This window comes from Ascaphus truei, chromosome 12 (assembly GCF_040206685.1).
Source record: "Ascaphus truei isolate aAscTru1 chromosome 12, aAscTru1.hap1, whole genome shotgun sequence".
Taxonomy (NCBI): Eukaryota; Metazoa; Chordata; class Amphibia; order Anura; family Ascaphidae; genus Ascaphus; species Ascaphus truei.
This window is the reverse complement of record NC_134494.1, coordinates 6,306,633-6,321,029: the sequence shown is the minus strand read 5'-3', so window position 1 is coordinate 6,321,029 and position 14,397 is coordinate 6,306,633. Positions and strand designations below refer to the sequence as shown.

The window sequence follows — 14,397 nt, the reverse complement described above, 5'->3', positions numbered from 1 at the left end:
ATCTGCAGGCAGAGGGTGCATTGAGTTTGGGGGTTGGATCTGCAGGCAGAGGGTGCATTTAGTTTGGGGGTTGGATCTGCAGGCAGAGGGTGCATGGAGTTTGGGGTTGGATCTGCAGGCAGAGGGTGCATTGAGTTTGGGGTTGGATCTGCAGGCAGGGGGTGCATTGAGTTTGGGGTTGAATCTGCAGGCACAGGGTGCATTGAGTTTGGGGGTTGGATCTGCAGGCAGAGGGTGCATGGAGTTTGGGGTTGGATCTGTAGGCAGAGGGTGCATTGAGTTTGGGGGTTGGATCTGCAGGCAGAGGGTGTATTGAGTTTGCGGTTGGCGCTGCAGGGGTGGGGTGTATGGGCATGGAGTTTGTGGTTGGCTCTGCAGGGGGGGGTGTATGGGCATGGAGTTTATATTTGGATTTGCAAGAGCTTGTTTGTGTGCATTGAGCTTGGGGTTTGGATCTACAGGCAGAGGGGACATGGAGTTTGGGGTTGGATCTGCAGGCATAGGGTGCATGGAGTTTGGGGTTGTATCTGCAGGCAGAGGGTGCATGGAGTTTGGGGTTGGATCTGCAGGCAGAGGGTGCATGGAGTTTGGGGTTGGATCTGCAGGCAGAGGGTGCATGGAGTTTGGGGTTGGATCTGCAGGCAGAGGGTGCATGGAGTTTGGGGTTGGATCTGCAGGCAGAGGGTGCATGGAGTTTGGGGTTGGATCTGCAGGCAGAGGGTGCATGGAGTTTGGGGTTGGATCTGCAGGCAGAGGGTGCATGGAGTTTGGGGTTGGATCTGCAGGCAGAGGGTGCATGGAGTTTGGGGTTGGATCTGCAGGCAGAGTGCATGAAGTTTGGGGGTTGGATCTGCAGTTGGTGTATATGCATGGAGTTTAGATTTGGATTTGCAAGAGTTTGTTCATGTGTGCATGGAGCTCGGGGTTTGATCTGCAGGCAGAGGGTGCATGGAGTTTGGGGGTTGGATCTGCAGGCAGAGGGTGCATGGAGTTTGGGGGTTGGATCTGCAGGCAGAGGGTGCATTGAGTTTGGGGTTGGATCTGCAGGCAGAGGGTGCATTTAGTTTGGGGGTTGGATCTGCAGGCAGAGGGTGCATTTAGTTTGGGGGTTGGATCTGCAGGCAGAGGGTGCATTTAGTTTGGGGGTTGGATCTGCAGGCAGAGGGTGCATTGAGTTTGGGGGTTGGATCTGCAGGCAGAGGGTGCATTGAGTTTGGGGTTGGATCTGCAGGCTGAGGGTGCATGGAGTTTGGGGGTTGGATCTGCAGGCAGAGGGTGCATGGAGTTTGGGGGTTGGATCTGCAGGCAGAGGGTGCATGGAGTTTGGGGGTTGGATCTGCAGGCAGAGGGTGCATGGAGTTTGGGGTTGGATCTGCAGGCAGAGGGTGCATGGAGTTTGGGTTTGGATCTGCAGGCAGAGGGTGCATGGAGTTTGGGGTTGGATCTGCAGGCAGAGGGTGCATGGAGTTTGGGGTTGGATCTGCAGGCAGAGGGTGCATGGAGTTTGGGGTTGGATCTGCAGGCAGAGGGTGCATGGAGTTTGGGGTTGGATCTGCAGGCAGAGGGTGCATGGAGTTTGGGGTTGGATCTGCAGGCAGAGTGCATGAAGTTTGGGGGTTGGATCTGCAGTTGGTGTATATGCATGGAGTTTAGATTTGGATTTGCAAGAGTTTGTTCATGTGTGCATGGAGCTCGGGGTTTGATCTGCAGGCAGAGGGTGCATGGAGTTTGGGGGTTAGATCTGCAGGCAGAGGGTGCATGGAGTTTGGGGGTTGGATCTGCAGGCAGAGGGTGCATTGAGTTTGGGGTTGGATCTGCAGGCAGAGGGTGCATTTAGTTTGGGGGTTGGATCTGCAGGCAGAGGGTGCATTTAGTTTGGGGGTTGGATCTGCAGGCAGAGGGTGCATTGAGTTTGGGGTTGGATCTGCAGGCAGAGGGTGCATGGAGTTTGGGGGTTGGATCTGCAGGCAGAGGGTGCATGGAGTTTGGGGGTTGGATCTGCAGGCAGAGGGTGCATGGAGTTTGGGGGTTGGATCTGCAGGCAGATGGTGCATTGAGTTTGGGGTTGGATCTGCAGGCAGATGGGTGCATTTAGTTTGGGGGTTGGATCTGCAGGCAGAGGGTGCATTGAGTTTGGGGTTGGATCTGCAGGCAGAGGGTGCATGGAGTTTGGGGGTTGGATCTGCAGGCAGAGGGTGCATGGAGTTTGGGGGTTGGATCTGCAGGCAGAGGGTGCATTGAGTTTGGGGGTTGGATCTGCAGGCAGAGGGTGCATCGAGTTTGAGTCTGCAGACAAAAAGTACATAGAAGTTTCTTCTGTGCAGGGAAGGGCTCAAAGCAATCATTGCAATTCCCACCCAGTCAGACCTGAGTGATCCTGCGGCTTGTACATGACATGGGTGCATATACAAAATAATACATTTAGAAACCCAATACCCAGCTAGACGTCCCAAACACATATGCACATGCAAGACTGCAACAGTTACACCAAATGCATGTGCTTCTCTTTTACTGGGATAAAAAGTATTGAACACACCAAAAATGCGTGTTTACCTGACTGTGAAACACGCGTGATACATCTGCAGCCCAATCCCGTGTTCAGGTGGGATCTCTGCAGGTCAAATGCTGCTGTGTAAACTCCTAATAAAGCAGTCTGTTCCATATTATTAATAAGTGACACACCCGGGAGAGGGGGAGGGACAAGACCCAACCCCCCCCCCCCACACATAAACCCCCCCCCCCCCCCCCCCCCCCCCCCACACATAAACCCAGCCCACTTATTCCCACGGGGGGGGGAGGGAGAGAGAGAATAGAAAGAGAGAGAAGAGAAAGTGAGCAGGGAGGCGCCCTCACTCTGCCTCCTGCTAGAAGTCTGCTGCTTATACCCCTATAGGCTCCAGGCTCAGAGAGCCCTGCTCTTTATCATGCACACCGGGAAGGGTTTCCTTGTATTGTACAAGGACTGCGTGATGGTGTGTATTGGGGGGAAAGGGGTCATTGAACCTGGGGAGGAGGGCAATTGAGTGTGTGGATGGAGGTGTTATTTGTGGGGAGGAGGGATGATTGAATGTGAGCGGGAGGGTTATTGAGTGTGGGGATGGGGGGGGTTTCATCAAGTGTGAGGGGTTTAATGGACTGTGGAGAGGAGGGATGATTGAATGTGAGGGTTATTGAGTGGGGAGGAGGGGTTCAAAAAGTGTGAGGGGGTAATTGAGAGTGGGGGGATTGAGTGTGTGGGTTTGGTCTACATAAATTTTCAAGATCCTGATGAAGGTTCCTTAGCAAAACCGAATTGTCTTTTGCTTTATACCATTTTTTGGGGTTCACCACTTTCCTGGATGGGCCATGTGTCCTCTCCATACAGTGCTTTCACTGCGGCAAGGGATTCTGGGAGGTTGTCAGCTACTTGGGGAACAATGTAGAAGGAGCGTTTAAAAAAAAAAATACCTATAACGTCATTATACAGCAGATAAAACATCTGATAGAGCCTCAATAGGCGGAACAGCTGGTAGTTCACCACTGCTGTGGTGGTGGAATCCAGTAAACAAAACTATTATTGGTTCTCCATTTCCAGAGTTTCAATCTATAGAATAGCTAATAATTCTGTGTATTTTAGGGGCACCAGCAAGCTGTCTGCGAATTACTCAGGGGACTATAGCATAGGGGTGCACGAGTCCATGTATATATACACACCTTGCCTAATTGCAGGTAGATTAATCAGGATCATGCATGTGCATTCATGTGAGTAATTGGATCAACCATTAAAATGTATACAGCAATAGATAAAAAGCACACAACAAGAAAATAAACCAAGAATATCTTTGCAAATAAAATAAATAAATTATAAAAATGTGTAACAATAGGATACAGACATGTTAAAATAAAGACTGAGAGCTGAAACGGGGAACACATATCTGCAATGTAAAGGAACAGCGTGCCCTGGATGTTCAGGGTGAGAAAAACAATTGATGAGGAGACCAAGGTGTCCAGGCAGATAGATTCGTGAACATGTTTATTTGATGGTGTTCATGTATATTGTGTAATGTGAATACTGTATATATATTATTAACTTTAATAACACAGAAAATCATTTATATTGGTGATGAAAATATTTTAGAAATAATTAATAGTGAATTTTAATGTGTTTATTGAAATAATTTTTATTTATTGTAAAAGTGAATAGATGTGATATTATATATTTGTGCAATAGTGTATGAAAATAAAAATGATATTAAAAAAAATCTTAAGATGAGAAATAAATGTGTGTCTATTAAAAGACAAATGTGTGCAAAAATATTTGTGTTGTGATCATTTGAAATGATTATTACCAGTGTCTAGACACTTATTTAGTCCATCCGGCATCTAGATATTTAACCTGAATATCTAGTACGTTTCTTGTCTGCACAGGGTGCCAAACCTTTTGCCCCCAGAACTCAATACAGGGACATATTCAAGACACATAATTTTTAAAGAGGCAATGTCTTTATTATCTACCTTGTAAAAATGTTTGGGGACAAGATGCGTCTGAGCCCCAGAAAGGATGCTCCATCTATGCTCCAAAAAACGAACATGGAGAGGACGCATGGTGCATCCAACATACCCCAGGCCACATCCACAAGTTATGAGGTATACAACATATTCGGTTCTACATTAAATACACACCTTCACTGAAAAAGTCACCACTAGAATGACAACTGAACTCTTTTTTTTGGTGTCCAAAAATTGGCACGTGAGACATCTAATTTGACCACATGTATAGTTGTATTAACAATTGAATGAACACGTGACATAGTCACAGGAACATTCACAGAAGTACATTTAGGGTGCACATCACAATAATCATTTTTAATTTTATGAATAGATATACTGAAAAACCAAGGTGATAAAGTGAAAAATAAAATATTGTTAAAACACGTTGAGCTAATGTTATCGATCCCGAACAACAACACTATTGAAAGTGAATGCACAAAAACTGCCAGGTACTGAAGCTATAGTGTGCTAATCACTGAATAGACTACTAGTACTACTCCCAATAAAGTGTTTTGTATTGTATTGTATGTCTTTATTTATATAGCGCCATTAATGTACATAGCGCTTCACAGTAGTAATACATGTGGTAATCAAATAAATAACAGAGCATGGGAATAAGTGCTTTAGACATAAAAGTAACATTAAGGAAGAGGAGTCCCTGCCCCGAGGAGCTTACAGTCTAATTGGTAGGTAGGGAGAACGTACACAGACAGTAGGAGGGAGTTCAGGTAAGTGCGTCTGCAGGGGGCCAAGCTTTATGTATCATGTGTTCAGAATATCCACAGTGCTATTCATATGCTTATTTAAGCAATTGTGTCTTAAGGTGGGTCTTAAAGGTGGAAAGAGAGGGTGCTAGTCGGGTACTGAGGGGAAGGGCATTCCAGAGGTGTGGGGCAGTCAGTGAAAAGGGTTTAAGGCGGGAGAGGGCTTTAAATACAAAGGAGGTAGAAAGAAGACATCCATGAGAAGAACGCAAGAGTCTGGATGGTGCATAACGAGAAATTAGGGCTGAGATGTAAGGAGATGTAAGGAGGGGCAGAATAGTGTAAAGCTTTAAAAGTGAGGAGAAGAATGGAGTGAGCGGGATTTGATCGGAAGCCAGGAGAGGGATTTCATGAGGGGAGATGCTGAGACAGATCTAGGATGCTTTATAATTTTATCACACAGTATTGCACTATGTATTTCAGCTTTGTTTTTTACATATCCAATGGTTCCTGAGCTCCCTGCATTTTTTCAACATAACTGGGGGTGAACCTATCTAACCTATCATGGCCATTCTACAGATCTGTATATAAAACGAATTGTCAAAAGAAACATAAATGTGTTAGAGTATAAATTTAATACTGTCCAAAATAAATTGACTTTGGATGGAAGGTAAAGTGCCATCTTGATCCAAGAAGTGTTGGCTGGCCTGAATCCCCTTGACATGATCTATGCAGGTGTACAGGGCCTGTACATTGCATGTAGCCCTCTATAAGAGGGTTTCCACTTAATCTCGGATATCGAGTCGATGACATTGAATGTGTCCCTAATATGTGACCTTAATTTGACTACACGAAGCTGCAAAAAGTGGTCTACATACAGGGACAGGCTTCGACCCGATCCTCGAGATAATCGGTCTCCCAGGCAGATTCAGGAGACTTGTGGACTTTGGGAAGATGATAAAATATAGGGTCCATCGGCTGGGATATGGGTAGATATATATCTATAGATATTTAAACTTAAGTTCTGAAATGACATCATTGCCCTTAGCTTGTAAAATATGTACACCAAAGATCTTTAGAAATTGATCTGTAGGATCTATTTCAAGTTTCTTGTATGAATTTGTGTCACCCAGGAGACGCATTAACTCACATAGTTACATCTATTTTGAACTACGGTATAAGACCTCCTCCTTTGTCCACTTGTTTGATGATAATCCTATCACCTGACTGAAGTTCTTTTAGGGCCATTTTCTCACCCACGGTAAGATTGTCTTTAAGTTTAAATTGTTTACACATTGTTTTAAAATATGCCAAAACCAATGTGTAAAAAGTATCTATATAATCACCCTTTGAAAGATAAGGATAAAACAGAAATTTGGGTCGAAAGGGAGAATGTAATACATTTGTAATGGAATTCGAGGTATCATCTCCTGAATCCACATCTCATGAATGGTCATATCAGCCATCCCACAAATTTGGAATCTACTAGATCAGATTCTCTTAGTAGAGATCTAAGATGTGCCAAATGAGTCAGATCTGACAGATTAGTCAGCTCGCCACCAACAGATTTTTTGTTTTGCATAAGAAAGTGTCTGGTGAGTTTCAGATTCCTAATGTCATTGGCCAGGGCATGCGCTTCGGTTTTTTTTTTTTTTTTTTTTTTTTTTTAAATCTTCCTGGAACTGGTCATTCCAACAGAAGCAACTAAAACCCCTGGGATCTGTCCCAGTCCCTCCCTTATATCCTTTTTACATTTGTTTCTGGTTATCTGGACAATATATGGATTACTCACAGTTTATATTTGCAATAATTGTGTTGATTTAGCGCTGATATATATATGTATATATATATGCAGTGGAAGTGCTGTGTGCTGGGTGATAATGGGGAAAGGCGGGGTTGCAGACCTGCCTAAGACATGCAGATGAGCATACAGTTGTATTTACATTTATATATATATATATATATATATATATATATATATATATATATATAAATGTAAATACAACTGTATGCTCATCTGTATGCTCATCTCATATATATATATATAGTGACATAGTCCCAGGATAGTGGGCAGCTTTCTGTCTGATTTATAGAAGAAAGTGCAGACTAAGGGGCCTATGCAGAAAGCAGCGCTAGAATAAATTGGAGAGTTTAAAAAAAAGTAGCTTTAATGGAGAGTTTTTTTCTCCATATGCAGAAAGGGCATAAAACTGCATTTAGAATCCTGTCTGCATATGGAGAGTTTCAACCGGCGATATGAGCGCTGTTGAAACTAGTGGGGAAAAAATCGCGTTTTTTTTTTTTCTCCCCCACCGGCCGCCGAGCGCCAGCTTCTTGCTGGCGAAGCAAAATGTTGAAAATCGCGCCATTTTTTGGGCGCGAACAGCCACTAGATGGCGTTCGCGGCTCTCTGCATACGGCCGTTTTCAACACTGGAGAGATTTAGGTTCTCTCCAGCCGCGCGGCGAGTTTCAGAAAAAAAAAAAAATGGCGCTTTTTTTAAAACTCGCCATTATCTGCCTTTCTAAAGGCAGATTTCGGCAAAACATGCCGCTTTCCCTGTTAGCGCTGCTCTCTGCATGAGGCCCTTAGTATGGAAGTGATCTGCTCCACAGATTCACAGTCACTAAGGCTGATGAATAGAAAGTCCATACGAGACTTTACAATGGTTCTGGTGTCCCTCACCTGCTCTCCTAATTCAGGAACAGGAATATATTGCAGTGAGGTTTGCTGCTCCACTCTCTCTCTTAGAGCCTGGAGGCTGGGAGGAAAACTGCTGCTCCCCAGTATCCAGTTCGTGGTTGACTGCCCCCATGTGTTGCAGCATCTGAGGATCTAATGGAACGCTGTCCCCATCTCACAGTTAAGGACTCAATGTTATTATACTTGTGTGTTATTTAAAGTTGGTATCTGGCTTAGCCAGCCAATATTGCAGATAAGGATATGCATGGGAGTTAGACTCCTGGCAGGAGTAGATGTTTCCTTTTATGATTTATTTGTTCTTAAAGTGACGGTTTTTAAAATGTTTAGTGCCACTGATGGAGAAATAAACCACTGAAGGTTGAGGGCTGAGTGCCCCTTGTGTGTATACATGTGTTTGTCCCCCTTTTCTACAAATGAAACCCTAGAAGACTGTGTCGCGAAGAGCCTGCTCAAACGACAGCACTACACAACATGTATTACTATTGTGAAGCTCTATGTACATTTATGGCGCTATATAAATAAAGACATACAATACAATACAATACAAAGGGAGCCGTTTGTCACAATATATATGTTAACTGAAAAAACCTCATTAAAGTGTAGTTAACGATTGTAAGCAAATTCTTCAAAAGTCTGGATATTTCGAAGTGAAGTTGACACGCAACCTTAATTCCCCCACCATGCTTTGCTGACTTCATCACAAATGACATGATCCCATCACATTAGAGAATGTGGAATGCAGCCCCAAAGAACCAGGCTTCTCCAGTTCATTTCTCCCCCCAGCCCACTCAAACATTCGACTTTTCTGGACCCTTCTTTCCCACCTGCCCACCTGTTGAGCCGCATGCGGCCCGTGCACCGCGTGTTTGATAGCCCTGTATTTGGTAGTAACGAGAACAAACGGTTAAAAAAAATTGCAACTACACTAAGTAAAACATACAGGACCCCTATAAGCTCATATTGAACCCCCAAAATAACCACAACATATATATATATATATATATATATATATAAAACACACAAAAAAGAACTAAGACAATCCCCTGACAAGCACTCTAAAATATACCACAAATATAATTAAATTAAATTAAACTGATGTGTAAAGAACTGGATGCTCCTCAAGTGCAGAAGTTGAACAAGGTTTTATTTAGAACAGCAACAAACGTGAACTTGTTTAAAAAACATAAACACACAAATGGCAGCTTCTAAAGAATATGAAACAGGCACTGACTATGACTCCTAAAAAAATATATTTAATATATCAAAATTAACTAATAATCAAATAACTAGAATGTGTCCAAATTATAATATTACACAAATCTAAGTTAAAGAAAAAACACCCTTAAAGCAAAAACCCCTAGCTATACTAAAATAGTTAAAGCTACAGGCATTGGAAAAATATAACATGTAATAAACCTCGACACACAAAAGTGTGCATAGGACAAAAAACAAATTATACCAAGGGAAAAGCACAGGGGAGAAAAAAAGGGGATGTTATCAAAACTCATACCCTGGCCAGCAAATACCAAAAAGTATATATATAATAATAAGGGTCAAAAAAATACAGCATGGGAAAAGTGTGTAAAGTCTCTGGGGTCCAGGCACAAAGGTAGACAGGATGCAAAAGTATGTATCATGATATATTAAGGTGCCGACATCCTTAAATTAGCCAAGCACACAGGAGCATATGTATCGCAGGAAAACCTGACTCCTAGCCGGAGAGAAAATATTTTTATACTCAGCCGCCGTGTCGTAACAGAGGGGTCAGTTCCCGGTTCTTTCAGCTCCTCTGTGTGTTGGTATTAAAGGGTATAGATATCCACAGAGACTGCATCATGCAGTGAGAGTCCTGCTTGTAAATAATAACGTGAAAGAAGCCGCCAAAAGGAAAGCACTCTACGCGTTTCGCCCGTGGGTGGGCTTCATCCCGGAGTGATACAGACAAGTGGAGGTGAGCTAGTCTTTATACAAATTTCTAAATTGCCCAAGCTGCGGTCCGTTCCTCAAAGCCAATCACAGGTATCTGGATGGATGGATGACGTCACCCACACCGGTGTCTGTGATAAATTATTTGCTTCCAACCCATCAAGGAGGAAAAATCCCAGCTGTAGAATTTACTCCTAATCCACATACAAATTCGCTTGTATTACATCAATGATGTCTTGCTATAAAAGCCAAGAATGATGTCGTCGGGCGATAATAGATTTAAAGGGCAGCATACCAGGATTAGAGGTCTATAAATGGATAGGCAGCAGAAGAGGAAAATAAAGGTTAGACATAAAAAATATATACAAAAATGGAAAACTAAGTTCCCAACCATTAAGTATAAGCAAAATGCACATAGAAAAAAAGGTTTTGCCATGTTTTTATAAACATAATACCCTTCTGTTGACCCCATGTATATAATTTGCTCATACAATTATAAGCTAGAGGTTTTTGAAAAGCAAAGTTTATTGTCTATTAATATTGCCGTTTTCATTCACATTTCATGTGTTATCCTGCCCTCTCTCCTGCCTTTTTCTTTACCCCATGATCCCACTATTCTGTTTTACTATTTATATTCTTAATCTTTAGGTTATTTCAATAATTTGCTTATTTTAAATAATTACTGCAAGTGTTTTTTTCTATGTGCATTTTGCTTATACTTAATGGTTGGGAACTTAGTTTTCCATTTTTGTATATATTTTTTATGTCTAACCTTTATTTTCCTCTTCTGCTGCCTATCCATTTATAGACCTCTAATCCTGGTATGCTGCCCTTTAAATCTATTATCGCCCGACGACATCATTCTTGGCTTTTATAGCAAGACATCATTGATGTAATACAAGCGAATTTGTATGTGGATTAGGAGTAAATTCTACAGCTGGGATTTTTCCTCCTTGATGGGTTGGAAGCAAATAATTTATCACAGACACCGGTGTGGGTGACGTCATCCATCCATCCAGATACCTGTGATTGGCTTTGAGGAACGGACCGCAGCTTGGGCAATTTAGAAATTTGTATAAAGACTAGCTCACCTCCACTTGTCTGTATCACTCCGGGATGAAGCCCACCCACGGGCGAAACGCGTAGAGTGCTTTCCTTTTGGCGGCTTCTTTCACGTTATTATTTACAAGCAGGACTCTCACTGCATGATGCAGTCTCTGTGGATATCTATACCCTTTAATACCAACACACAGAGGAGCTGAAAGAACCGGGAACTGACCCCTCTGTTACGACACGGCGGCTGAGTATAAAAATATTTTCTCTCCGGCTAGGAGTCAGGTTTTCCTGCGATACATATGCTCCTGTGTGCTTGGCTAATTTAAGGATGTCGGCACCTTAATATATCATGATACATACTTTTGCATCCTGTCTACCTTTGTGCCTGGACCCCAGAGACTTTACACACTTTTCCCATGCTGTATTTTTTTGACCCTTATTATTATATATATACTTTTTGGTATTTGCTGGCCAGGGTATGAGTTTTGATAACATCCCCTTTTTTTCTCCCCTGTGCTTTTCCCTTGGTATAATTTGTTTTTTGTCCTATGCACACTTTTGTGTGTCGAGGTTTATTACATGTTATATTTTTCCAATGCCTGTAGCTTTAACTATTTTAGTATAGCTAGGGGTTTTTGCTTTAAGGGTGTTTTTTCTTTAACTTAGATTTGTGTAATATTATAATTTGGACACATTCTAGTTATTTGATTATTAGTTAATTTTGATATATTAAATATATTTTTTTAGGAGTCATAGTCAGTGCCTGTTTCATATTCTTTAGAAGCTGCCATTTGTGTGTTTATGTTTTTTAAACAAGTTCACGTTTGTTGCTGTTCTAAATAAAACCTTGTTCAACTTCTGCACTTGAGGAGCATCCAGTTCTTTACACATCAGTTTAATTTAATTTAATTATATTTGTGGTATATTTTAGAGTGCTTGTCAGGGGATTGTCTTAGTTCTTTTTTGTGTGTTTTATATTATTCTTATCCCCTAGCACCAACAGTTTACCTTTTATACTTTTCTGATTTCTTTTGGGTTTTATTTTTGTTATACCCTATTAATCAGTTATATTCAGGTACTGGATTAACCACTTATTTATAGTGTGAGCAATATTCCCTTTTTGTGTGTTTGTATTATTTTTGCTTTTCTTAGCTTATGGTTTGTTAGCTCCACTATTTTGATTATTTTTTCTTTTATTCTGGTTGTTTGTTTGGACCTGGGTGCTCCTTATAGTTTAGGTAGTGAACATGAACAGCAACGAACAGAGGCGTTTAGCTAGCGCTAATGAAATTTTTTCTATTCAAGAGGAGGATGTTTTACCAGAGGTATTAGTCTCCACCAATAAAGATAAGGATAGTATCCAAACACTTAGATTACTCACTCAGAAAAAATTAAGAGTATGGTGGAATAAGACTGCCTTGGAAAAATATGTGTTTAATAAACTTATACCAAGGGGTCTGAGGTTACAGACGTTCCCAGCATTTCAATTCAATGATATTAAATTGAAAGAGCAATGGGAAGAAACATTGAGTGTTTGCTCTTTCCAGCTGATGCACATCCTCATCGCACATGATGAGAGTGTCCTAAAGGATGTTGCAGAACAAACTGAGCAAATAATTAAGGATATGGAGACTGACACAACCGATCTTATATCCAAAATTGAGCTAGAACTAGCAAAATTTGAGGAAGAAATCACTGCAATCAAGAAAACCAAGTTCTTACGTGACTCCGCAGATTATAAAGCGAATAATGTGTACCGCTGGCAGAGGGGTAAAAAATATGCCAGAAAAAATGTTTCTAAAAATAATGTGGCTGATGTCTCTCCAGGCTTTACGTCATCTGAGGCTGAATCCTCAGACATGGATACCCAGCTGAATACTGGCAAGAGAGCACCTTTTTTAGACAGAGGTGGCCCAAACAACAACGAAAGAGGAGGACAAGGAGGGGACGTAGGAAGACTTCGCGACCGCAAGAGATACGGCTACAAAGGGAAGAACAAATGACAGAGGAAACCACCACAGAAGAACTAACGGTGGTAAACCTGTCTGATGTCATCCTAACTACTGATCAAACTTCAGTCCTGAAAAGGGGCTTATCATTTGCTCCTACATTCACTTTGGACAAATTTGAATGGATAAAGGACTTACACCTTTTCTGCCGTAAGTTGTTGTTGAAAAAATTCTATTCTAAATCTAGAGAGAATGCTATCCAACAAGAAGATGTTGATGGCTGGAATGTGATAGAACGTCAATTAATCTCTGATTTGTCAACAGAGTTTACAGCTGACATTGACTCTACTTATAATGAGTCTCGGTTTCTCTCACAATTCCGCCCTAAGTCAACCTTCTGTCCCCCATTTCAAACCTGTCCACAGATTGAAGTGTTTGTTGCTTTGGTGACTAGTGATATTCTAAAACTCTCTGAAAGATCAGGGGCTAAAAACCTCACATACAAAGAGTGGCTCGCCGTTAAGGAACTTGGCAGGATGACAACAGTCGAGTTCAAGCCAGCAGATAAGGGAGGTAACGTCGTTGTATGGCCCAAATCCCAATATGAACGGGAGGCTTTCAAACAACTAAAGGATCGGACATGTTATACAGAATTGGCGGCTGATCCCACTGATAAATTCAAAATTGAACTTAATATCATCCTCAGTGAAGCATGCGCCTTGGGCACTATAACATCTAAGAATAGAGACAGTTTGACTACAAAACACCCCACAACTGCAACTTTTTACCTATTACCCAAGATCCATAAAAACAGGAACAATCCACCAGGGAGACCAATTGTGGCTGGTATTGGCAGCCTATGTGAGCCCATCAGCAAATTTCTGGACCCCTTCTTATGTCCAATGGTTGAGCTATTACCATCATATCTCCGTGATACCATGGACGTGCTGTCCAGATTGGATGGTATCACGGTAGACAATAATACAATACTTGCCACATGCGATGTGGAGTCACTATATACATCTATAGACCATAGGGATGGTCTACTTGCTGCAGGATTTTTTCTAAGAAGATCACAGCTTAGTTCTAATCTTGTAGATCTTCTTTTACAGCTCCTGTCCTTCATTTTGTATCATAATTTTTTTGTTTTCAAAAGCAGATTTTACTTACAGATTAAAGGGACAGCGATGGGGGCTACCTGTGCCCCATCATACGCAAACTTATTTTTGGGGTGGTGGGAGAGTGAGGTGGTGTTTTGTGAGGAGAATCTACATCTGACCACACATGTTTTGTTGTGGTTGAGATACATCGACGATATTCTTATTCTCTGGCAGGGCACTGCCACAGAGCTTAGGAGTTTTGTCGATGTGCTCAACCACAACAACCTCAATATTAGACTTTTGTGCAAATCCAGTACCGCATCAATTGATTTCCTGGATCTCAGGATTTTTATTGATACGAATGGTAATGTGGGCACAGATATCTTTAGGAAGTCCACCTCTACAAACTCGATACTCCATGCCTCAAGC

At 42.0% G+C, this 14,397-nt stretch overlaps 1 protein-coding gene across 2 annotated transcripts in view; it reads right to left on the bottom strand.

Moving 5' to 3' along the window:
* Positions 1–14,397, bottom strand: part of LOC142464336 (uncharacterized) — an 898,100-nt gene that overhangs the window by 290,978 nt on the left and 592,725 nt on the right. The window lies entirely within an intron of this gene.